This window comes from Struthio camelus, chromosome 15, assembly GCF_040807025.1.
Source record: "Struthio camelus isolate bStrCam1 chromosome 15, bStrCam1.hap1, whole genome shotgun sequence".
Taxonomy (NCBI): domain Eukaryota; kingdom Metazoa; phylum Chordata; class Aves; order Struthioniformes; family Struthionidae; genus Struthio; species Struthio camelus.
Genome location: NC_090956.1, coordinates 5,594,246 through 5,619,016, shown reverse-complemented (window position 1 = coordinate 5,619,016; position 24,771 = coordinate 5,594,246). Strand labels below are relative to the sequence as shown.

The 24,771-nt window shown below is 35.8% G+C and overlaps 1 protein-coding gene across 5 annotated transcripts in view; it reads left to right on the top strand.

Moving 5' to 3' along the window:
* SDK1 (sidekick cell adhesion molecule 1) overlaps positions 1–24,771 on the top strand; it is a 430,635-nt gene that overhangs the window by 77,712 nt on the left and 328,152 nt on the right. The window contains exon 1 of one of the 5 annotated variants that reach the window (XM_068908488.1): positions 14,271–14,416. The exons of the other annotated variants lie outside the window; for them this stretch is intronic. The gene's annotated coding sequence lies outside the window, so the exon portion shown is untranslated. Of the gene's footprint in view, positions 1–14,270; positions 14,417–24,771 lie in introns of those variants that run through there. 5 annotated transcript variants of the gene reach the window in all.

Genomic DNA, 24,771 nt, shown 5'->3' with positions numbered 1-24,771 from the left:
GCATGTAGATGAATGTCCTAAATGCCTGGATAAACCAATGTGGCTGCTACTGTCTTCCGGATCTGCGGGCAGCAAGATGCTTGAGAATCTGTCAGCCTGTGCTGTGTATTTGCCTATTCTTCGTTGAGATGTGCTGTAATGGGTTAACTGCTATCAATTTTGGGGGGAAAGGAGCTGTGTGACTGGTGCTCATTGGGGTTTGGAAAAGTTAGTTTGTGAATTAACAACGGTATGGAGCATGGAAGCAGGACAGGGGACACTCGGCTGATGCATGCTTAAGTAGAAGGCACTGTGACTTGGGAAAGTGGTTGCCTGTGGGAAACATGTAGTGAGAAGCCAGCAGCCAGAGAAAGCGGAGAGGCTGTGACTGGATGTGAGCACTGAAGCTGATCCCAGGAGTGATGGTCATGTTTGAGTGTGGAACCTGTGCACAGCACAGAATCTGATTAGCCCAGTGTGGTTTTTGACAGTTACGTTGCCTCTTCTTTTGTCCCATGACTACTTTTGGATGTGCATGGAAGGAGAGAAAACAGTCAGGAAGGAGAGAGACCTGTTGAGTCTGGCCTTGCATGGCACTCATGCCCCATACGTCGGATACTGTAGCATCTCACTGATGTACTGAACTTGACTGAAGAATCTATGCAGCAGAGAATTATAGTAGATGTTTTTAGCTTAAGTAGTTTCCATCACAAGTGAAGCATAAAGTAAGGATAATTTAGTCAAAGTGTATCTTTCAAATTACAGAATTATTCATTGTATCACTACTTTCCACATTAGTGGAAAGTCATGTTAGTTGTCTCCTCTCCTCTGCTACACGTGCATGCGTACAGTTTAGTATTTTGAACTGGCAGTGTCCTGGACCAGATAAAAGGTAAAATATCAAGGAATGTTAGGCGCTTTATCAGATTCTTTGAAATGTAGGGTAATCCAAGGCTTCTTATTTGCCTGTCGCACCTCTGAAGCTCAGGGTGTCCAGTCTGTCAAAGGCTGTGTGCTATAGACACTGAGGCAGCCACAGCTAGGGAAGAGTATTGGGAAGGTAAAATAAATATCAGTGATGTCCTTGCTGAACTTGAGAACGCTCATTAAGCAGCTGCTCTAATTTCTCATTTACTTTACTGGCTTATGAACAAGGATGCCGGCTTTCTTGTAAAATATTACAGCAAACTATTGGAGGTTAGCTGACTTAATACATTAATGACTTTTTCCACAAATGCTATTTTTAGAGGATGCCTTCAAAATCATAATTTCATTAGATATGGTCTATGTAGATTTATCAGGAAGAGACTCTAGTTTCAAACAACTCCAGCAAAAGTGATTTATATTTTCATGACTGATAGAAAAATGAAATAGTTGAGCAGAGTAGAATTCATAGTGAAGGTTGATAGCTAAAAAGTTGCGTGGCAAAAAGTTGAGTGAGGAGGTGAAATAGTTCATACAAACATACAAAAAACTCGTACAAGACTTCCCCATCCATTCTGAACTGATGCATATTTATATAAATGTTCTTTGACTTTTGGCTAACCTTTGTCTCTCTGTGAATCATAAAGACAGTTATGGACATTAAATAGGCTATATAAACCCTAGATATGGTGCAAACCTAGCTGATGTAACAAACACAAACTTCATTCTCAAGTTTCTTTAACATTCGTTGCTCAGAGCGACGACGTCTGCAGGGTCTTTTCTCTAGTAGGTCTGGTTAGACCTAGCCTTCAGCCTATTTTTTTTGTGGTATATTTCTTCAGATACTGGAAACTTGTAACACTGTCAGACTATGATATTTTACTATTTAAGCATTTTTATTTATTTTTTCCTCACTTTTGAACTCTCTGTAGGTGTTACAGAAAGGAATTGTCAAAGCGAAAAATATACTAGTGGATAATGAAATCTGATTGAGAAGTTCAGTAAGATGTGTTTTGACCTTTTCTTGTGAAGCAATGCAATTATACCTTGAGAAAGTAAATCTCGGAATTCTACTCTGCGTTTTTATGCCTTCTGCCTTCACCTACCCTGTATGAAGGGGATGGTACCCTGCTGGCAGTCTACATGCCTGATTTTCTGGATAAGTTCTTTTTCCACTTGGAAATTATTTTCTAGTAGAAAAAGATTTGGGCAGTTGTTCATACTCAGTTCAATTCCATGGCTTGTGCAGAACTGAATGATTCAGAATTACTGCATGTCACCAGGCCATTAACACATGATGCCTCCTGATGGCTTGTTAAGTTTGAGACATGCAAAAACTCGTCACCCAAAGGTTGCACAAATGTTCACGTGGAAATCCTGAATCGGGTCAGTTTCAGCTGTCATAGTGGATGTGTGATTTGAATTGGTTTATTAGATTCTCGTAATGCTGCAAAAGACAGCTTTAATTCATTCTTATGAAGTACTGTATACTTTTATTAATCGCTTACATTAAATGCATAGTGAGGTTAATCATCTGCTCAGTGGACTTCTTAATATCCTGAGGGATTTTTGTTGTTCTTTAAATATTTCCTTAAGCAGTCATGGTAGAAATAATTAACAAAACCTCTTTTATCTTGAACAGAAAACAGTGTAGTGATTTCAATTGTGCGTGTTTTTGTTCTTTCTCAGCAATCTTTACTTTCTTTAACACAATTGTTTTAAGGAAATCACTGTCAATATGGCTAAATTCCACAGTTAGTGATTAGCTCCAGGTTAGTAGAGTTTATTTAAGAAAAAAAAAAGGGGGGGGAGCCCTTAAGTTAATAATCAAGATTTTTTTCTTATCTGTTGACCTTTTTGAAGGTTTTTATATGTGCTGCTGCCTGATTACTTTAGGGATTCACTGAGCAGTTTGCTTGAAGGCTATTCTTTCTCCTAGCCATTGGCATGAAAATGCATCTGTCTGACTGAAATCTCTTTGATCTTCAGAGAGCTTTGTACAGCTTGATTGAAAAGGAAGCTATCAGGCATTTCTTCCCAATGAAAATACTGCCTAAGATTTCAAGTCAGATAGTGTTTTTTGTTGCTCAGGTTTTCTTTGGTGTATGTGTTGAGATGTGGAGTAGTGATCATACCCTTCTGAACAAGATTTGAAAATGCATGAATATGTATGGGGCCCTGTTTCAGTGAGTTGAAAAAAAAAGCTCCCCTGGTCTGTCCCCCTCTTCCCTCTCCCCCTGCAAAAACCCCAAAGAGAAAACCTCTGTGGAACATTTTGTTAGTTGAAATCCATTGGGATGATGCATCTACTGTCCTCTGGACAAGATGCTGTTTAAAAAGGCTTAGAAGGGGCTTGATTTCAATAAAGTAATTCAAACAGTATCAGTCTCTGAGTAATCTGAGCTTAACTTTGTGTTGAGGTGCTGATGTTCAGATAAATCAAAATTTGTTCTTGCGAGTTATACTTAATGACTTATTTTTTGAAAACTGAGTCCACCATTCTCACAGAATATCTTATGTTACAGAACTTCAAAATGATGTATTAATTTGCAGGCATGTATTTCCAGTGCCTTTAATTTAAAAATCCATGTTTACATTTTTCTTCTTTTGAAATACCATTTTTTTAGATAGAAATTCCAAATAACCTTTTTTCCTGTTTCAGTCAGTCACTTTGCATTCAATAGTGGTAAATATCTCCTTCTAGGAGGAGGAGGATTTTTCAGGTAACCTAACCATTTGTGTAGCATGTAGCAGGGATAAACAGCAGAAATTCCTCATGCTTTCCAGATATGGTTGACTTGATAGTAATAATTTACAATTGTGAGGTATTTTTCATTAAAAAAAAAAAAAAACAATATGATACTCAGCATATATATTTAGGATTTATTTACCAATGTTGGAACACTGCCATTGTCAGTCAGGGTCTTAGCTGTGTACCTCATTTGAATGTTGGTACTTCCAGTTGCGTTGTTTCACTGGATACATGTAAGCTGAAATGCCCCCCCCCTCCGATTCACTGAATATGTTATTTTTGACACTTTGTGATTGCGTTTTAGTTTAATTACTGATGAGATTGCAACATCAAGTAGGATTGTGTTTCAGGAGCATAAAAGAACGCAGCGTCGTCTTGAGTATTAAAAAAGTCACAGGAACTTCTTTGTTTAAGGTTTAGCAAATGGGACAGATTAAGACACTAAGCAAAACTAGTTTTGGCTATTATTGACTGTACCATTTGGTCTAGTTCTTTTCTGAGTCCTAATGGATCAGTTCAAGTTTACTCATTTTCCAACAGAATGCCCTGGTCACCCAGCTATGGCTGTTTCGGTTGGTGGTAAAACAGGCTGACATCCTGGAGACCAGTTTATGTAAGACCCATTTTCCTGATCACCATGCATTCACCAATCTTCTCTACGCCCTTAGCTGTGATTTTTAAAGTGCATGTACTAAACATGGACGCAGTACACGAGGAGCAGTCTTAGCAGAGCTACAGGAAAAAGTAAAGTTTTTTTTGACTAAAACAGTGTAATTTAATCAGCAAAAACCATTAACTCGCTAATCGTTGCCTCTCTAAATCATTAATAACTCAAGCAAAATGCTAGTTTCAATACTAACCTCATAGGTACACTGTTACTAACCTCTCCGCTTTGGCAAACAACTGCTGAGATCTTGAAAAGGAAATTATTTTTATAACACTAGCCTTCTGTTCTGCTTCTCATTTTTCTGACTTTATTATAAGACAACTGCAAATTGGGGAAATCTGATGATTACTCTATTACACGTGAAAAGGAATTTTTATTAATTCCAGTATATACAGGTTTTTATTGTCCTTAGTCTTAGTAATTAGTTAATACAACTATTTTGATTTTTATATACAAGTCCTTATTAATTCTTTTATCATGAGAAAAATGAGCGGGATCCAAAACCCCTATTAATTCATTTCAGCCTGAAAAAAATTCTTGTAATTATCTTGGCAAGAGGAATGAGTGAAATTAGTTGCTAATGAGAAGATAAGTATAGTAATCTTTTCATGATATAAAACTATGATTGTCAGTAGGTAGTAATAGGAATTTAGATTTTTTTTTCATGGGACCTTACTACTTTGTGTTAAATCATTAACATCATCTGATATTGTAAATTGGGTTATTTCACACCTGTATTTTTATCACTGACTGCTAACCCTCCAGCCACAAATACTGATAAGTTTTGCTAATTAGAGAATCATTAATGAAGTAAAGAATATGAGCAATCAATTATGGCTTGTTTTAGTAATCCAAACAAAAACTTAATTGCATAGATTTATTTTGTACTTTCAAGCTTTGGCAGTATATTTATGAAACGTAGCAAGAACGTCGACATTTTATAAGTAGCAGGGGCGACCTGTACAAGTTTTTCTAATAGTCAGTTGCAAATAGCTTGGTTTATGATATGAAGTGATAGATGAATGCTTTGTTAAAATCCGCTTTTTTCTGTGAACAAGAACTTCTTTCTGCTTTAGTTTGTTCTACTTGTATTATTTATGTAGTGAGTTTTATGAGAAATAACTTCTATGTCATATTCTTTTGAAATTGTACTGATTATTCACAAGTTCAGGAAAGTTATTTTGTAAACACAGTGAAGCACTTCTCAACCTCCTACTTCAAACGCAAATCCATTATTCTTATATGCAAGAACTGCACTTCTTCCTAAATCTTACTGTATCATATCTTTCTGTGTCATAGTCCTTTTTGTGTCCAAGTCTCTGTGGTAAAATAAGGGTTCATGTTGATTGCCTCTTATTTATATTTCTTTACATGTCCTTGTCTTAAAACCAAAAAAGATGTTTCCATTCCAAGAAATGGAGCTGATCATTTTCTTTAACTCCATTAGCTGTACAGTAGTAAGTAGGGTGAAACGTGCTAACTTGTACCTTTCTGTGCAAATAATGCTCCATTAATTCTCCTAGATTGTGCAGTAACATTTTTTCGTGGTGTACTTTGCTTCCACTAACGGGGTGGAAAGGGACGAGCCACTGTTAACCAGTGAAGCATGCAACTGGTAATACTTAATGCAGATCAAGAGTCGACTTGTGCTGAGGCAGGACCACATTCAGAATAAGGTGAAGCTTTTTGGCGGTAGGAGTAGCTTTTAACATGCTGCTTGTCAAAGGGTGGGACCAAAATGTTGTTGGCAAGGCAGAATTACACAGTATACATAGGAGCTGTAGAACAGGAACTTGTAAGTAGAAAAGGTTGCATAGCATGTTATTACTATTTGGATACTCTTTTATGCTGTCTAGCAGTTGGATTCAACTCTCTGTTAATGCCAAAATAAGCAGCGATGTCAGCAATATCAGTTTGAAGTAGCCTTTCTCATGAATAAATGTAATATAAGAGAACATTACTGGGAAGATTTTGCTTGATATTGAATTGGATGAATTTTTATTTTTTTTCAATATATCTTACAGATAAAAATGAACAACTTTTATATTGTGTTAGAAATAAGTGTGATTATGATGTTAATACGCTAAGGATAGAAAAAATTGTAACTTGTTATTACTATGCTCAGAAATTGTTAGTTGTGTAGGTATGCAGTCATAAATGTATGTTAAATCATGTTTCTAATAAGCTTTTTCCTTAATTTGAGGGTTTAAAAGGCTTACACCAAGGCTGTAGATATGTATAAAACTACTTTGAGGTCATGATATGCTGGTATCACCCTTCAATATCTGGAATGGAATTAGTATGGCATGACAACACTACACCGTTGTGGAATCAGTAACCTTACCTTAGTTACCGATTAAGACACAAGGAAGCAAGGCATTCTTATCCCTGAGCAGTCCCTTTCCAGAGCAAAACTGCGCAAGGAAGAGCCCAGGTCAGAAAGAGACAGTTTGTTCTGAGGAGAATGTCCAGAGCTGTCATAGCGTGTCAGTAGTGGCCGTGAGGAAGTGTTAGCCATCACCCCTTCACTTAAAAAAAATCTCTTTCCAGATAGTACTGTGCGTTTGGCCTGCTAGGTGGGGCCGCTTGAGCAGCCTGACAGAGGTTACTTTGGGGTTTTTTGGTCAACGAGCTACTATGTCTGCTGTCTGTTCAAAAAAATTATTACATTTTCACATTATCCTGAGTTTACAGAAACAAATTTGAGAAAGATCTGCAGAATAATTTATAAAGCATTTTGCTAAGCTTTCCATTGTTTGAGGGTTTTTATTATTAAACAACAACTCTTTTTTTGAACTCGAAAGTAGGGAAAATTCTAGAAAAGAAGGTAAATTTTTTTTTTAATAGAGCAATATGAATTATTTACCTGATAACTATCAGCTGATGAAAATGTAGAAGGGATATTAAATCATTAAGACTTAAAATTTACACACTGGTCTGTGTTTTAGCACGAGATGCACAACAAATGATTTTGCAGCTATACTAGAAAGTTACATAAAAGTTTTCTTACAGAAATACACTTAGAAAGCTTGAAAAAAAAAAAATCTTTCATTAAAACCAATTGTACCCATTAGGTATAAAGCAGCAAAAGGTTAATATATTTGAAGAGCTAATTGCTGAATGTTCTTCTGTAATTGCTGTTATTTTCTTACTCCTGTTCAAGGAATTGATCAAGAATGATACATTATGCATTTTATTTTTGTTGGTATTTTTTTCTTTGCATATTTGGGTTTAGGTGCCAATTAACTGAAAATAAATCTACTTGTGATGAAATTACCACAAGTATAGTTTGGTCTTGTTAGGAGTTGCTTAATTCTATAGCTACTAGGCTTCCTTAGGTAGGGTGCAGGTGGGTTAGTGAGTGATGAGTTACTAAATGTCTTTTAAAGGGAGTAGAAATATGTTGGGTTAATAGTCCTTATCATTGAATGCTATTTAGAGAAAGGAAGAATGATTCCTTTAACTTCCCTCTGTTCCCCACTATCTTTCGCAGGATAGCTATTCATCTTGCTGAGATGTTACAGGTATTTGCTCCTTTTCCGTATTATCACATCCTAATATGAAAATAAGTATTTTATATATTTTTTTTACATTCTATTTATGCTTGCTTAGTTGGATCTAAAGAAATAGCTCTAGGTTATCCTGTTTTCTTTACAGGTTAGAATGGACCTCTTGTAGATCCTATTTTTAAGTCCTAATTCATTTGGTCCTAAGTGCTTTTGCACACTGTTAGTGTTTAGAGAAAATAAATGTGTCTGGACCATTAAGGGTCCCTATTGTATTTCTCAGCCATTTAAGACTTGCATAGCTTTCTCCCAGAAACTAAACAACTCAAAGTAATGCCACTTACTTTGAAGCCCATCATATAAAACACATAAGGATAAGAATGTTTTCTCAAGTAGCTAGCCTGAAACTTTACTAACTGCACAGCCATGATTTAAAAATTGCTTAGTTTTTGGTTCAACCTGCAATTTTAAATTGTGGCTATGCAGTATATCTTGCAGTAATCCTCTGCTGAGGCCACAGAGCTGGTTAATAAATAAATACAACAAGGTGCGTATCAAAGAAAAGTCTGTGTGATTAGCCTTACTGGATGTGAATAGAAGTTTAGTTAGGGGTGTACCTATACCACAGGTAGGATCTAACTGGGATCACAGCCCTTAAAGATTTCTTGGGTTCAATTTTAAAGTAACTAACTTAAACAGCAGTATTTTAGCCATAAATAGCCCTAGCAATCACCGGAGTGTGTTGTCAATTCTTTGTCAAATCTTCCAAATTACAGAAGCTTTGTGCTGCTGTGGATGTGCTGTTACTGGTATGTAAGCTTGCAAGTTGAGAGGTAGCTAAAGGTGAACTGTAGTCACATTGATCACAGCAGTATAAATATACCATCTGTTACCCATGTCCCCTGGCATTCCAGTTAGAGCTTGTAACCCACTTCTTAAATTGCGAACGTTAAGAGACGGGCTGGGGAGAAGTCTGTTCGGTAGCACTGGAAGCAGTCTCCTCCCTGGGCCCGTTCTGCCTCGATGCTCAGTACCCTGCACTGTGTCCCCCTTCAGACCGTTTGACTGAGACTGAGCTGCTAGCTTTGTCCCGTAGCCTTTCTGGAATTCGAAGGCCCCATCTGTCTTTCGATATGATTAGGTTGCTGATACATTAAGCAATGTTTTAGAATCATGCCTGCTTGAGCGTAGGGGAAGGTTATCGACTCTGAAAATACTCTTCCAGTTCTTCCTCCTTTGCATGTCTTCTGCATCTCTAACCTCTCCGTTTATGAAAACTTAAACTATCTTTTGTGTATTCAACCTCATCTCTATCTGTGAATGAGTACTAAAGCACTTTTCTTTCTGCATGTATCGTAGGAAACATTTTTTTCTTAAATTCCTGCTGTACAGGACTGAAAACTTCAGAGAACTATATTAGGAAAGCAACTCAGAAAAGAATACGGATTCCTCTCTGAAAAGCTTTTTATGGTTAACACCTACTGAGGAGCTGAAATACTTTTAAGAATTTTTTCAGAACACATCTACAGCTGGAGTACAGTATATTTCTACCTTTTAGTTAGATGCATTATCTTAATCCTGACAACTTGTCAGTACTTAATATCCTCAGTCCATTTTGCAGGCCAAACATGTTACTTAAACTCTTTTGAGGAAAAATTAATACTCTATTACGTTGTTATTGCATTGTTTACATGCAGAAATGGGAGAACAAAGAAAATCAAGTTATTTGTTCAGGGTCAATGGAACGAGTCGGTGGCAAAGCTAACAATACAGAAATATTTTCTTTATCTGAACTTCATATTGTATTGATGGATAACAGAAATATAGAGCAAATAAGAATTTTATACATATGCTTACCAAATTAAGAAATAACTATTTGAAGTTGTTTTCAGAGTGATGGGAGAGTAGGTTAAATTGCTACTTGAACAAAATCAACTAAAATCAATGGCCTCAACTGCATGAACCAGAAGCTTAATTTGGTAATAAAATTAGGCACCAAATATATCTTTCGTTTTTGAAAGCTTAAGATTCTTTTTATTTTCTCCCCCCTCCTCCTAAGGAAACTAGAAAAAGTATTTCATCAAATAGAGTATGATACTGTCTTGTAGAATTGATACAAGGGGATAATAATAGCATTAAGTAATTAGAAGGATATCTTGCAGCAAAAGATTCCGGCCTGATCCATGAGCATTTACACACATGAGTAAATTTACTTATGTTTGGAAAGTTTATGCGTAGTAAGGAAGAGCAATATTATTTGTAATACTAATATTAGGAAGAGATGAAAGAGCACATGCTTAAATTGACTGTTTTTACTAAAGCTAAGGAATAATTATAGTTGCCTGGGAAGTTTTGTTTGAGCAGTAATTTATGTAAGTGTATGAATGCTAGTCTGCTCTTTTAAAGGGTGATTTGCTTGAGGAACGGACTTTATTTGAAAAAAAAAAAAAAAACTTGCTTAAAATTAGAGGTAATAGAACAAAAAAGTAAAAAACTAATGCTAGTGCCAATTGATAACCTGCCCTTTTTTTGTGGGATCAACAGAGATGCTTGAGATGAGGACCACACTTGATGACACAAATAAGTTACGAACGTGTCTTTTGTGCTTTCTGCAGAAGACCTGTGCTTTATGGAGCCCTCAGCATATTAATTGATTTGTATAGATTTGTTTTATGTTCAAAACTGTGAAGAATAAGGAAAACCTTTCTACCAAGTTGCATATTTTGTTAGTTTTCCTAAGTTCCTCCCTCTGATTTTTATGCTACATATGCTTTACACTGCTTTCATACAATGCCTGCCTTTACTTAGAGGGCAAAATGTTAGTGAATCATTCTGTCATACATCATCAGGATTGAATTTATCTTATTTTCTTCCCCCTATCCTGCTGTCTTGAAGACTCATTAGTTCCTACATCTGTTAATTTGCTGGATATGCTGAAGCTCTTCAGGAAGATGCAAAATGGAAAGTCTTTTGTTCATTATGAAGTTATAATTTTTGAATTGAAATGGAGTTCATGACTTTATATGTGTATGTATTACGAGGGTGCTTACTGTGAGCAATTTTATGCCTTCTGCTTGTTCTTATGAATGGATACAACTCTGCTAATTCTATATACAGAACATGCTGAGCATGTGTGCTCAGCAATAGTTGGTATCTAGGATTTTCTTTAAATAGTCTCGTGTGTGACTAAGGGTCTGGGAGAGATATTATGGAAAGAATTCTATTATCAGACCCCAGTGCTCTGGAATTCTGTAATATCTTAGTGATAAGAGGAGATGGTATTTCACCTGTTCATTCAGAAACAGATGCCCACCCCATGCATCCTTTTAGTGCTATAGGAGTAAAACGCTGTGAGATTTATAATATCCTGTTACTGCATTAGAATGCTTTTTTAGAATACCGGAGAGCTTGAACAATTTCCGGTATACTTGGACTACTTTTATTTATTTCACTCGGATATTTTACTCTTTAAGTCAGTGGAATAAAAAAAAAGTTGGCCTAATTCATTAGCTCTATAGTGATTATGTAAGAAAAATTGTATTAAATTTGACCAGAATGTTTCTGTAATTCTTTTAGAGGAGTAAAGAAAGGTGTATGAGTCTTTTCACGTTTCAGTAGGTAAATGTAGAAGGAAATGTTCTAACAAATAAATGGAGATTTACTTGTCCATGAAGTTGCAAATTGTCTTGTCGATGTTCTACTTAAGGGGGCCTCAAAAGTAGGTCCTCTGGAAACATGTTTGCCTAATGAGTGGAAAGAGTTCATGATAGTGTTAGTCCCAAGAAGGAAAAGACTATTTTTACTGTCAAGGAAGAAACCAGCTGAACACAGAACGTGATTTAAACAGTAATTTAGACTTTCTGCTGTTAGGACATGCAATGAATAGCGTTTCTTAGCTCACGCATTTGCTTTAAAACTGCCTGTTTTGCGTGTCTTAATGTTTAACAGTAATATTTTATTGCTGGTTATAAATCTAATAAATTTGCAATATCTGAAAATCTGAGAAACTTTGTATCACAAGCCCATTCAGTATGGAATGTGCCTACTTTGCTATTAAAAGCATATAGTTCAATACATGTATGGTATTGAACATGCAATTAGTAATGGACATAACTTTATTAGCTAAGTGGAGAAATACTTGCTTTATTTTCAAATAGAAATGTTACATGTACTTAAGTGTGACTAATTTTCTTCACACATAGTGAGGACTTTTATTAATGATAGAGGATGTATAGTTCTAATTTCTTGATTTCATTGTTTGTTTGAAAAAAACATAAATGGAAAAGCTAGTTTTAGTGAGAAATTTCTTTTATGTAAATTATGTGCCAGGTATCCCATTCAAACAATGTTTGAATATTTTAAAATGTTTAATAAATTATGAGTATTCAGGCTATTAAACAACACAGAGCTACTTATTCTAAACTAGAGCTTAGGAAAAAACAGATACATCAGTTTGTTTTCAGTGGTGTCATATCAGTTCTATTAGTTTTGCTTGTGGTATTAAGGAAGCAAGTAAGACTAAGTGAGGCCATCAGAAAAAAACGAACAATGGATTTAGCCTCCGGATAGCAGACTAATCTGCTATAATTTGGTATATATAATCAAAATGGACATTTTAACAGCACAGAAAACATCTGAGTGTTTACAAACCTTACTGGAAGACTGTTTTCGTACTTGGTTTTAAAAGTTTAATTTTCACTTCATTTTTTTTCCTCGTAGCAATACAGTATGTATATCACCGTCTGTACTGTAAAAGTAATAATAAAAGTAATATAACTTGGTAATTATCACTATTCTAGAGTGAGTTTCAGAAGCAGCAGGAGAGATTATTTTACAGCTTGTTGTACAGTACCAGTTATGATATAGTATGAACTTGCAATATATGTCCATTCAAAGAAACAACATTTAATTATGGTAATAACTACTTTACTAATAACTGATACATAGTGTGGTGCTTATTTAAAATTATGCAGTCTGGGAAATTGTATAAAATGGTGCTTGAAAATACCACAGGAGAATCACAGAACAGTTGCAGCTGGAAGGGACCTCTGGAGGTCATCTAGTCCAACCCCCCTGCTCAAGCAAGGCCACCTTGAGGAGAAAGAGAAAGCTATTAAAAATTTCTTTTGACTAGAGGGATAATACAACACAGTTTTGTTGCATCTCTCCACGAAGGTTTAAAAAAATAATAATAATGATTTGACAAACACTGTCAAATGTGGTAACCCCATCTAATTCCTTCAACTGCACATCTTAGTCCCTGATGCACTCTCCTCAAATAGATGGGCTATGAGTTTAGAGAGTTTTAGATGTGAGGCTTTTGCAGTAGTTTCCCAATGACAGATGCAGTGACCTTATCATACAGACAGCTCTATGCGGGGTGACAGGCTAGCCATCTGCCTTGTATTGATCATAATTGATTTAAAGAAAGTGATCCTCAAAGCTTGGTGCTGTTACGCCCCACAGCTCAATAGATATTTTATTTGGAGACTTGAACCTTTAGGGTATTATATTTTTTGTTGTTATTTTGGGTTTTTTTCCCTCCTTGTTTCTATCAGATTTGTAAAAACATAATCTGAAAATGTGTCTTCTGGTTGTAAAATACTATTGTCTTTCCAAACCATAGCCTTAAATATTTGAGGCAATTCAAATTCCAGAAAGATAACAACAGAACTGAAATTCACTGCAGTTGAAGTAACAACTGTTCGTTGTTTCTGAATGGTGATAAGATCTTTTCAACAATTTTCCAAATAAGGAGAAATATTTTATCTACTTCTCCAGTTGTCCCTATTTTCTTGTAAATATTATATGTTTGAAGATACTCCTGTCCACGATCTAAACATATTTCAAGTAATTCAACAACTGTAGATAACAGGCACAAACTGTATATTTCTATATATTTCTGAATGTTCTCTGACTTGAAAAATAAGGGAGGAAATTAATGTTTTTTCAATTATATTTTTCTGTATGGAATATTTATTATGTTAGAACTTGGTAATTTATTGTCTTTTACATTTGAGATTTAAATATATGACCTAACATTTTCATTAAAAGGATACTATTTCTAATAAAATACAAGTCCTACACTAGAAATCCTTCAGCATATGTAGTAGGGACAGCCACAGAAAGACCATGAAATGCTGAATATATAAATGCCTTCCGTTCTGAAATACGCCTGAGCAGTAAATAAGCATCGCTTCACTGAGAGCTAAAATTCTGCTGTCTCTAAGGATTGATAATAATGTACAGCAAAGCTACACAGTAGATTTCCAAAGAAACTGAAGAATATTCATCTAACTGAAATAGCAGGGCAGCCACCATAGTTTAGGAACTGAAAGAACATGGAATTTGGTCTGTGTTTTCATTCCAAGGGTGACTTCTTCCAAGTTCACTGTGAGGGCAGTTTTAAGCAAAAATGCAAGTTTGCTCTTTGTACCTCTTTTGAGGAGGAAGGGGTTTAGCAGCCAGGGAAGTAAATTCAGCACTTCTCAGAAATTCCAGAGGGAAGATTTTTCAGAACTACATGGGAAAGACCCAATTCTCCTTCGTTTCTTTTGAAAACCTGGGACAACTGGAGGGGGAATTTAGGTATGTGACACTATGTTGTGTGACAGAACTATTGAAAATGAAGATTTTTATCTCATAGGTGTATTTAAGCAGAATAACTTACTATTGTAGGTTTCATCTGTATTAATAGTATTCTATACATGGTCTCAGTGGAAAGAAGGTGGTATGTAAAGCATCACATAATTTAAAGTGTATGTATCTGATGAATTACATATTTTAAATGAAGTGTTAGTCAGCTGTATAAAGGGAGCAGTTCTGATTGGATAAGGAGTGGTTGGCTGGCAGAGTGAATATGAGCAAAGATGAAATAAGTGTTGGCAACCCCCTAGATTCAAGAAGAACCTAGAGTCGTAGTCAGGGAGACCACTGATAGAGCTTGCGCAGTTCTGGTCCTTGGTCTTTGGCAGATTAAGTCCGATTCAGAAAGGAGGGAGTTTGGGGATGATCACCATTAAATACCCAAGGGTGCCTAGGTTCAGATAAAGCCATTAAGGGCCAATGTAAACCCAAACAGGGGTAAATATGGGCAATGGCTGGAGTGGGTGTTCAGAACTGAATTTCCCTCTTAAAGGGAGCTGGTTTGAACACTGCCTGTCCAGACTGAATGACTAGAGTATGTATTGAGATTTTGAAGTGAGAGCAATTAAGCAAGTATTAATCCTGTCTGATATTAGACCATGGATGAGTCAGGATGAATCTGGCAATTACAAAGTACTCGATATTCCTGGAGGTGGTGAGTCTGACTAAAGCAGTGCTTGCAGGCTGTGTCCTGAGCTTCAAGCAAACCCTGAAATGTTAGATGCACCAGATATTAATTCACTAGGCTACCATTCAGTTATTAAAAACTGACTGCCCTCGCCCTCCCCCCCCAACCGCCCAGGTTATTTAATGGGCATCAATTTCTGGGGCTTAATTTTTAAGTCTCATCCCAAAGATGACAAAGCAGTCCTTTTGTTGCCTCTTAATGTGTTCCTCAGGGAAAAGAGTTACCTGAATGTTCTCTGGAAAAATTACTGGTGTTCACCAATGTGACAACAGATTGGATAGTCCTAAAGGACATCATTTTTGAGAGCTATCTCAAGGCTGCTTAGAAGTGTAGGTAAAGCATAGTTGTGCAAAAGCAGACTGCTTCTGCAAAGGTAAATTAAGAAATGAGGAAGCAAGAGCTGAGAAAATTAGCTCTGGGTAAAGAGTAACCAAAGTATGTTACGAGGTCCACTTTGTGAAGAAGGTTAGATATGCCTCCTTGTGGAGATTATTGACATTACTCATTTGTCAAAGCAGAGCTAATAGAGCGTGTAGAAGCATGGGCATGGTCCTCGGTGTCTGATCATTGCCTGTGCTTTGGAGTTCACTAGCCCTGTTAAACTGGGAACTAATGCCCCCATACTGTGGCATTTTTGTTTCAATTATGTTGTATTATCAGATTAACTATTAAACTAACTATTGAAGAGCAAGTGGAAAAGATATTTTTTTGAAATTTTTTTGCAGAAGAGCACTCCTATTAAGATGATGGGATAATTTCAACTAATATGAAATTCACCTAGGTTACCTAATGGCAGCATTAGATAAAGATCAAAATTTTTCAGTTTGTCTAAGAGGAAGAGGTTGCAATATCTCTTAGACAGGTTTAAAATGTTTGCATTTTTAATTTTCAGGTGATAGAGGTTGTAAGGTTCATTGAAAGATGTGTTTCTCACTAAAATACGCCAAAGAATTACCAAAAGCAAAGATGAGAATTTTAATCTGTGAAGCAGAGATAAACTTGCTTATAAAGTGCAAGTTCAGGTGTCCTGAAGTTCTTACAGAATCAAAGTTTGGAAACTGTAGCTCAGGGAAGACAATATTTTTCAATCACTGTTGGTCCAACTAATATTTGCTTTGTAGATCAGATGTTTGTATATTGTTTGGATTTACTTCCTGGAGAAGTTCATGTCGTATTTAAAATATCATCAATTTTTATATTATTATATATTTATCTTGTTTAAAAATTAATATTGCAGTTTGCTCTTATTTTTGCTTAAATCTGTAGTGATCTCAGAGAAACTACAGTAATTTGTGTCAGTAAATTTCCTCCATTTCTAAACAATCTGAAATCCCACAACACTCTGTAGGATTTGCTGAAGTAGTAGTGGTGTATGAGAACGTTCCAGAGCAGTGCTGTGAAATCGCCCAACTCTTGCTGAATTTCAAATAGAAACTGCCTCTGTCTTTGTGTTGCAGCCTTAGTGTCGCAGGTGTGTCTTGTCATCCTCTGGCTGTGGATATTTGTAGAATGCTACTGCATAATTGTTTTGAAGTAGAAAATTAACAGTAAAGAGAGCAGATTTCTGTCAGCTTTCATACTATTCAATTTGGATTTTCAGAATTTTGAATTTCGTAGCCAATGTTGTGTCCCAGATGCAGTATTACTACTTATCTTAAAAATTACTGATTTTTACTTCTCAAACTGCATACACTGGGAAGTATCCTTAAGCTTGTAAGAATGAGGAACGTGGAGAAAAGCTAATGTTTTTTGAGATCCCAACCTTTTAAAATGGCTTTTAGTAACTTGAAATATGTGATATTCTAAATTCTATGCATTTCATTTTTGATAAGCCACTTACTGGGGTTGTGTAGTTTATTTTTAGATAAATTAGTATGGATAATGTTTAATGAAGATTGGACTGACTCACTACATGTATATTTACTTTGATAACAGTTGGCAAGTATTTTCACAAACCTCAGGCACGTCTGATTTCTTTCAAAGATATTGAGATCACTGACTAACCCTGTTTTAAAATAAATTCTTCAACTGAACAGATAAAGATCTAGTTAGAGGTCCTCGTCTTGTTTTTCAGTTGTGAGGAAAAATAAATACCTAGTGATTTTGTGTATTAATAGCAGTGTTGTGTACAGAGGATCATGGTAAACATTATTTTTAGAATTTTAATTAACATTTTTCTAATGTCAGAATACAAAAGATATAAAAGTAATGGCAGTTTAAGGTATATTGCGTAGAACTGTCTAGGATCCTCTGTTAAGATATCATTGAAGTATTTCTTCCTAGCCATTATGTGTAACTGGGACAAGAAATTCTGATTCAAAGTGTAGGAACTGTAGAGTAACTGAGGTTGGAAGAAACTGCTGGAGATCACTTAGTTCAACTCTAGGCTCATGGTAGGGCTATCTTCAAGGTTAATTCAGGTTGCTCATGGTCCTGTCCAGTTTTGTGAAGTTTATTGTCCAGCTGAGTAATATGAAGTCTCCTCCTCCAGACTATCAAGTTCTTGACTCTGTGTTGTATTTAGGACTCAGGTTTGTTGGAGGTTATATGCTAACAAGGAAGTGAAGCTGTTGGACATTATTTTTGTGTTCTTTTTAATACAAATTTCTGTATGCGAAATACAGAGTACGTAAAGATACATGAATTTAAAAAAATCATAGCTGGTACTATAAACCATGTTTCCCAGTAATTCCAATATTGCTAGACCCATTGAGTTCATTGTTTTAGATATTGATGGCATTACTTCACCTAATGCGTTGGATTTCTGGTAATTAAAATTACATTGCATTGTTGGGAAGCTTACGGCAATCATGTCCTCACTTGCGAATGATAAATGCGTATAAACTAAAAATATTTAAATGATACGTAATTGCTAGGTTCTTGACTCAACAATTTAGTTAGCTCTAGGGAAAGGGAATGGAGGGAGGAAAAACGTTCATTAGGGCTCAGGGATTCAGTCTGGTGTATTAGAAGGAATTGGATTATTCGGTTTACAGTGTTCTTAACAGATTCAATTTCAGCCAGAGATAATTGAAGTGTCGTCAAAGCTGTGTGCATCACTCAAACATACAGAAAGACATACTCCCAAGGGTTCAGTAAAACAATATAGAACGACGTAGAGTAGCTTTTCGGAGTTTTAACTGTCATTACCTTCAGCCTGCTTTTAAAGTATATCACAGCAAACTTAGATGAATGCCTTCCTGTGTAGTTTTCAGGAGAATGAATAGCTTTAGATTGTTTTCACTTATTCTTGAAGGCTTCTATTATTAAATCTAATTTCAAAACTCTTGACTTTATAGCAAAAAATTTATCCATGTTTCTGATGAGTATATTTCTGAAATTCTCCTGATTTCTTTCTTAATGTTTTCTATAAAGGCAGATTTGCATTTTAAAACTGGTTTTAGCACAATGAATCATGTCAGTGGAAAAGTGCGATTTAGTTGCTGTTCATTGCTAGATCAAAATACATGATTATTGAGAAAGATCTATTACAGTGCCCTTCAGTCCACCACGTCTGCACAGATGATGGTCTGTAATTTCAGCAGACTTACTGCTCAGATCTCTGTTGTAAATACATTACTGACTTTAGGGGCTCTTGTCAGATTGCTAGATTCTAACCAATAAATCCCTTTCATGATGTAGTACAAAATGGACTTAATCATGTTTTCATATGCATATGTTCTGGTGGACATTTGAAGAGGATTAGCTAAGCTGACCTCTAGCAAAAAGCAGGGATGGAAAATCCATGAGGTTATCGGGATAGACTTAAGGTACTTTAATGATGTCATGATAAAGGCCTACTTGGTGTGAATGCAGACGATGACAGCTTATTCATGATCTATTCATGCAGAAATCATAGGAATTTTGAGAAAGATACAGCTAGAAGATGATGAATGAAACAACAGAAGTATTAAAATGTTTTAACTAAGCTTTGAAAAAGTCGTCTGCTTATTTTAATGCTTGCTTAAGCCATGAAATTTTCTCATAGCTCGTCCATATGTATTGTGAATGTTGAGCTTAATTGTGGGGTTTATTTTTTATAGTATTTTTTCTGCTTCATTTCATAGTCTATTGGGTTTACTGAAAACAAATATAATACAAGCAGTTTCTGTGCAAGTAACTTCAGGATTTTCTAGTCCTTTGAGCTCTCTTCAGAACATAAGTATTTCTGGTAAATTTTAAGGGTGTGTTGCGGGGGTGTGTGTGTGGTTTTTTGTTTTTTTTTTTGCCTTTAATCTAACAGATCCCTACTGTATTTACTTATCACCTAAGGATTTTCTTACTCCTTTAATCTAAAATATTCCCACTGTATTTGCTTATGATGGGCATCAACAGGATTTGGTTAACTACTTTAATTGTTGTTGTTCTTTAGCTCTGAACATCAGTCCATTAATTTTTATAACAACTGGAAAAATACTGTACATTCTGTAGTGATGCCTATATTTTTTGCATAAAAACGTAAAGAAAAGCTTTTTAAAATCGACACAAGCTCCCCCAGTAGGGCTGCTTTGTAACCATTTTAGGTAAGGTTTCTGTAATGAAATGGATCATCACTCTTAGAAGCCTCCTTAAGCACTGCATCTAGACAGAGAAGGCTATGGAAGAGATTGTTGTAAATGTTAAATACAGCACTGGCACTACAGAAATGGATGGACTGTGTAATATCGCAATACATTTTACAGCTGTAAGTAGGAAAACCTGAAATGTTGGTTTAAGTTATTTTACCTTTATCATCATTTTTTAGTTCCTGAGGTATGTAAGGTTATTAGAAGCTGTACCGATTTAAATGATCGTAGTTAATTCTGTACGAGCTTGGTAATGTAGAGGCAATAAGGAGTAGATTCACAAGATAAAACTTGATGCTTTGAAATCTCTGAATTGAAAACAGTACAAGGTACTTTTCCAAGATTAATATTCTAGGCCTCCACACAATTCCCAGGAGGAAGTTAGGCATTGTTCATGTTTTTGAGATGGGTAAATGAAACAGAGAGGTTTTGACCTGTACAAAGTTACATAGAGGGAGCAAACACAGTTAATTTTTGTCTCTTGTTATCTGCTGTTATCATGTGAGTGTTTTTAAAAAAAAAAAAAAAAAAAAAAACCTGGAAGATACGAAAAAAAGTCTGAGACTCTATAGTCACTTTTTAAACCCATTTAATGAATTTTTAAGAAAGAGGCACAAGATATTTCAGGCAGGTCTTTAATTCTTAGTGAGTTATGTCATGTCAGTAAAGTTGTTTTCTATGTGGCAGAATGCTCATATTAATCTCATATATAAAGGTGTAACTGCAAATACTGGAGTAACCTGGCTCACTGGCTCTCAGGTAAAATGCTGTTTCTTCTAATGCTTTGTTCTTCAAGGGGCAGTGAACTAGGGGACCAAAAAGCCTATTTCTAACTCTTCTAATTGGTGTATTTAAGAATTTCGGTTCACTAGGATGGGCAGGGTTAGAGAAATTAGAATGATTTCTGACTCTTCATTGGAAGATGCAAAATAAGAAAGACTGTCTGTACCCCTGGTTGCTAAATACAGTGGCTGGCATAATCGAGCTGTCAGGTTTGGCAAGAGGGTTTTGAGTGGCTGCTGCTGTTTATATGCTTGACATAAATTAGTTATTTTCCTGAACATATTGGCTCACTGCATGTTGACTGTATAGTTTTCTGACTGTAATGCAACAAATCCATTTATTTATATATGCCTTCCTCATATGTGGGCACTTTGAAATTATGCATTGATATCATATTGTGGTATTTATACAGGTACATTGTAAGCCTATTCCTTAGGTAACACATTTGCCATAATCCATAAGTTAAAAAAAATCAGTTACGCATTAAAATGCTTAGTATTATTAATCAATGTTTTTTTAATTAAAATTGGTGATGCTCTTGACAGATTGATTCATCTCCTAGGGAGATCAAATTACACTACTGTTGTAGCTTTTCCTAGTCCGTAGCAAAACCAAATAAATGAGATATTTTGGACAAGGTAGGATCAGGCTTGGATAAATGAAGAAAATAGATATGGCCTTTGAAAATAATCATGTGGAGAAATTAGTGTTTTCTTTAGTATCTCATTTATAATTCTTGTTACATGCCTGTTATGCGTAAGAAATGTTTTGGTGCTATGCAGTATTGCTTTCCAAGATGAAATACACAGAAGTGGATGAAATTAAATAGTAATAAAAAGCCACTTTACTCTTGCAAAGTGAACCTTTTGGAAATGACGTAGCGCTTCCTTGGTTACCTTTGTGTTTCAGAACAGATAGTATGTTGTTTTCTTAGCTGGAAAGAATAAGAGTATCTACATTGTAATACTTTCTCTGAATCTACTTAAGGATTCTTTTTAAAAATATCTCTGGGGTTGATATTCTGCCTTTAGTTACAGTGAAGTGATGGCTAAAGATTCAGTTTAACAAAATATTTGAACGCTTGCTTAAGTTAAAACATGCAAGATGTCCCACTGACTGTGAAAGAATTATCTTGCAAAAAAGAAAAGGTTCTGGGTGAGAAGTCAACCTCTATCCTTCTAGAGCTTCAAGGAGTACAACCAGTGCGTATGGAATTACAGTGCCACCTTGAATAGGAACACCTTGAAGCCAAGTGATTTGCTAATGTTGGAGTACATCAGTATGGCAACTGTCAGGCAGGGAGGCAGAAAGGTGGTAGGCTGCCCTTGAAAGCTGATGATCCTGTTTCAGTGGATCAGGATCAGGATTCCAAATTTGTCAGATGGCAGAACATGTTCTCTTGCTCAATGTCATTCCTATAAAAGGCATCCTAATGAGGAGAACAACATGTTAAGTGAAGTATACAGTCGTGAGCAGTGGTTACTGACTCCTGCCATTTTCTGGCTGACGATATCCAGGTTTACAAAATCATGTATTTGATCAATAACCACTGACAGCTGTTAAACTCTAATGCGTCAGAGACAGCAAATAACGGGAAGGGGGGTATACTAACAGTGCACAGGAGCAACAGGACAGGACAATGAGACTGCTTTTTCTGAACTGACGTTCCGACATGCGGTACCAAGTGCTATGTCCACATTCAGGGAGAACTTCTACTGAGTGCTTCCATGGAGAAGTCTAGGGAACTACACAGGGAATGCAGGAACCCAGAGCTTAATAATTCTCAGCTGGCGTCTTATGTACCTATGCACTTCTGTACCTATATGTGATGAAATCACATATCCTGCGCACAGTAGCAACGCTGTATTGAGCACATTGATTAATGAGGGGGGAGAAGGTCTGGTTTTCCAGCTATGTGGTAAAAATTTACTGTGTCAGATTCCTGCATTTTCGTTGTGAGCTAATATTTTGTTGTTTGCTTACATTCATTGTGAATATGGCTGTTTTGCATATATTTTAGTTGCATATTCCCATAATGGCACGCAGGCTATTATCTGTACAGTTAAATCTTGCTTTTCATTTAGTGATTATTATTTTTATTTTTTGAGAGAGGTAAGATTAAAAAATATTTGACATCCTCCATAAAGTCAAGGTAATTTAAAGCTGGCCTTTTAAAGTAATGCTTCAACCTTTTGGCTTATTACTAACTTACGACTGCTGACTTGCATATTGCAATCACCCTGAAATGGAATAAAAATGTAGTATGTCACTGAATATGAAGTTTTTCAACAAGCTGGCAGTGGGTCCAGCAAAAAAGCAGCAGCAGTGTACATGCTTTGTAACTGACCGTAAGTATGCCAGATGCATTACTTCACTACTCATAATATCTTTATATCAGAGCCCCTATTTTTAAAGTCGGATTTGTTTCAGTCATGATATGGTAAATTTGTCCTTGGGGATATCAGTAAGGAGGAGTCCTATCAACAAGTGTCTGCCTTTCTATTGAGATCTGATTACTTGTGAAATTGCAAGAAGCATTTTAGACATGGTTACAGTAAAGGTTACAGGCACGCTTTGGATCTGAAATTTCATTTTAGAGCAAGAGGTCCCGAAGGGCTGGTTTAATATATTTAATTACATTGTACAAGACTTGGGTAATAGTCTTAGATCAAAGTATAAAAACCAACTTCCAGGCAAATTTTGTAATATAATTCAAAGCGGTAAATTGATCAACACTAACTTTTTGTTTTATAGGACAGAATAATACAAAGATATGGATTGCAATGATATAAGAGTGTAATTCTTACATTAAAGTCATGAGTAATAAACTATGAAACGTTGTTTGCTTAATTTTAATAGCAGCATATCTTCCTTGAAAAGATTGCACTACAAAACTGGATTAAATAATTCTTACGAAGCCTGCAGGCCTTTTGGGGCGTTCCTTAACACTTGGTAGTTTGGACAGGGAAGAGAGGCTTTCAATCTAGTATTTTTATAAAATAATTCTATTTCAAAGAGTTAACCCTTTTGATCCACAAATATGTTACATTCATCAGAAGTTTTTTCAATTCATCATACATGGTCTATAGTTTCTTTAAAAATTTTTTTAAACATAGGCCAACAATTTTATTGGAGCCATTTTTAAAATAAAGGCATTAGGACAGTTTCTCATCAGTGTTTCTAAGACCAATATCCCTCTGAAATGTAGTGCACTTTCCTTTAAGTTCCATATTTAAAGGGCAGGTATTTTCATATTGATGTGCTACTTTTTCATGGTCTTCTGTCTGTCCTATGCAAGCTAAAAGTCATCTTGTCATCTTATTGATATCTCCCACTTCCAATTATTCCATCTAAATAAATGATAAATATATTGAATTTTAATACTATTCAGATTCTTGCTGTTTGCAATAGGAGAAAAGGAACCAGTACACACAAAAATTGCCTCAGACACTGATGGCTTTTTCTAAAATAGAATTTAGGATCACTTTCGTGAAAAAGGTTATAAATGAAAGGAAGGAGTGGAAAATCGAGCAATAGTGCCGATCTTAACTTTATCTATGGTGATACTGAATCGTTTTTTCTCATGGGCATAGTAAATATTGCAACAGGAGCAAGAGTAACAATAGAACCACAGTAGAACTGCTTTATGCTAAAGTATGGACATGTGTTGAAGTCTTTCCTGTTGAAGGACTGGGTAAAAATATTAAATTGAAGTGATGCTGTCTACTCCCTGGTTCTGGAAGTCTTGGTAGACTGCAGGGAGAAAACACTGAGGTTTTAACATGTAGCAAACTACATGGTAAGATACAGTGATGATCTACCATTAACCCATTTGAAAAATCTGCTCTAAAGATGAGACATTGGACATCAGTGTGGCAAATGCAGCATGTATGACTGTGGCCTGGTGTATCCTACATGGCATCTATGAGGCTAGTGCACTTTTGCCAGAAGTAGACTTTCCCTGGAAACCTGTTAAGATGAATATTAGAATGGGAGAGAACTGTCCCTGTTATTTGATCATACTTGGATGTGTGATCTGCTATAAGTCCGAATAATTTAGGCAGGGGGGCGGTTTTGGAGGATGAGAGGTCTCTAACTCTTGGAGATGATAGTGTCATTTATCTTATACTTGTACTGGAAATGCTTTTAGTTTTACTTGAACATGTGTACCCTTTGTATTATTAATACAAGTTAAAATTTCTATAGGCTTTGACTCCTGAAAGGACTACATAATTTAATTTTCAAATTAATTTGTTTTTGTG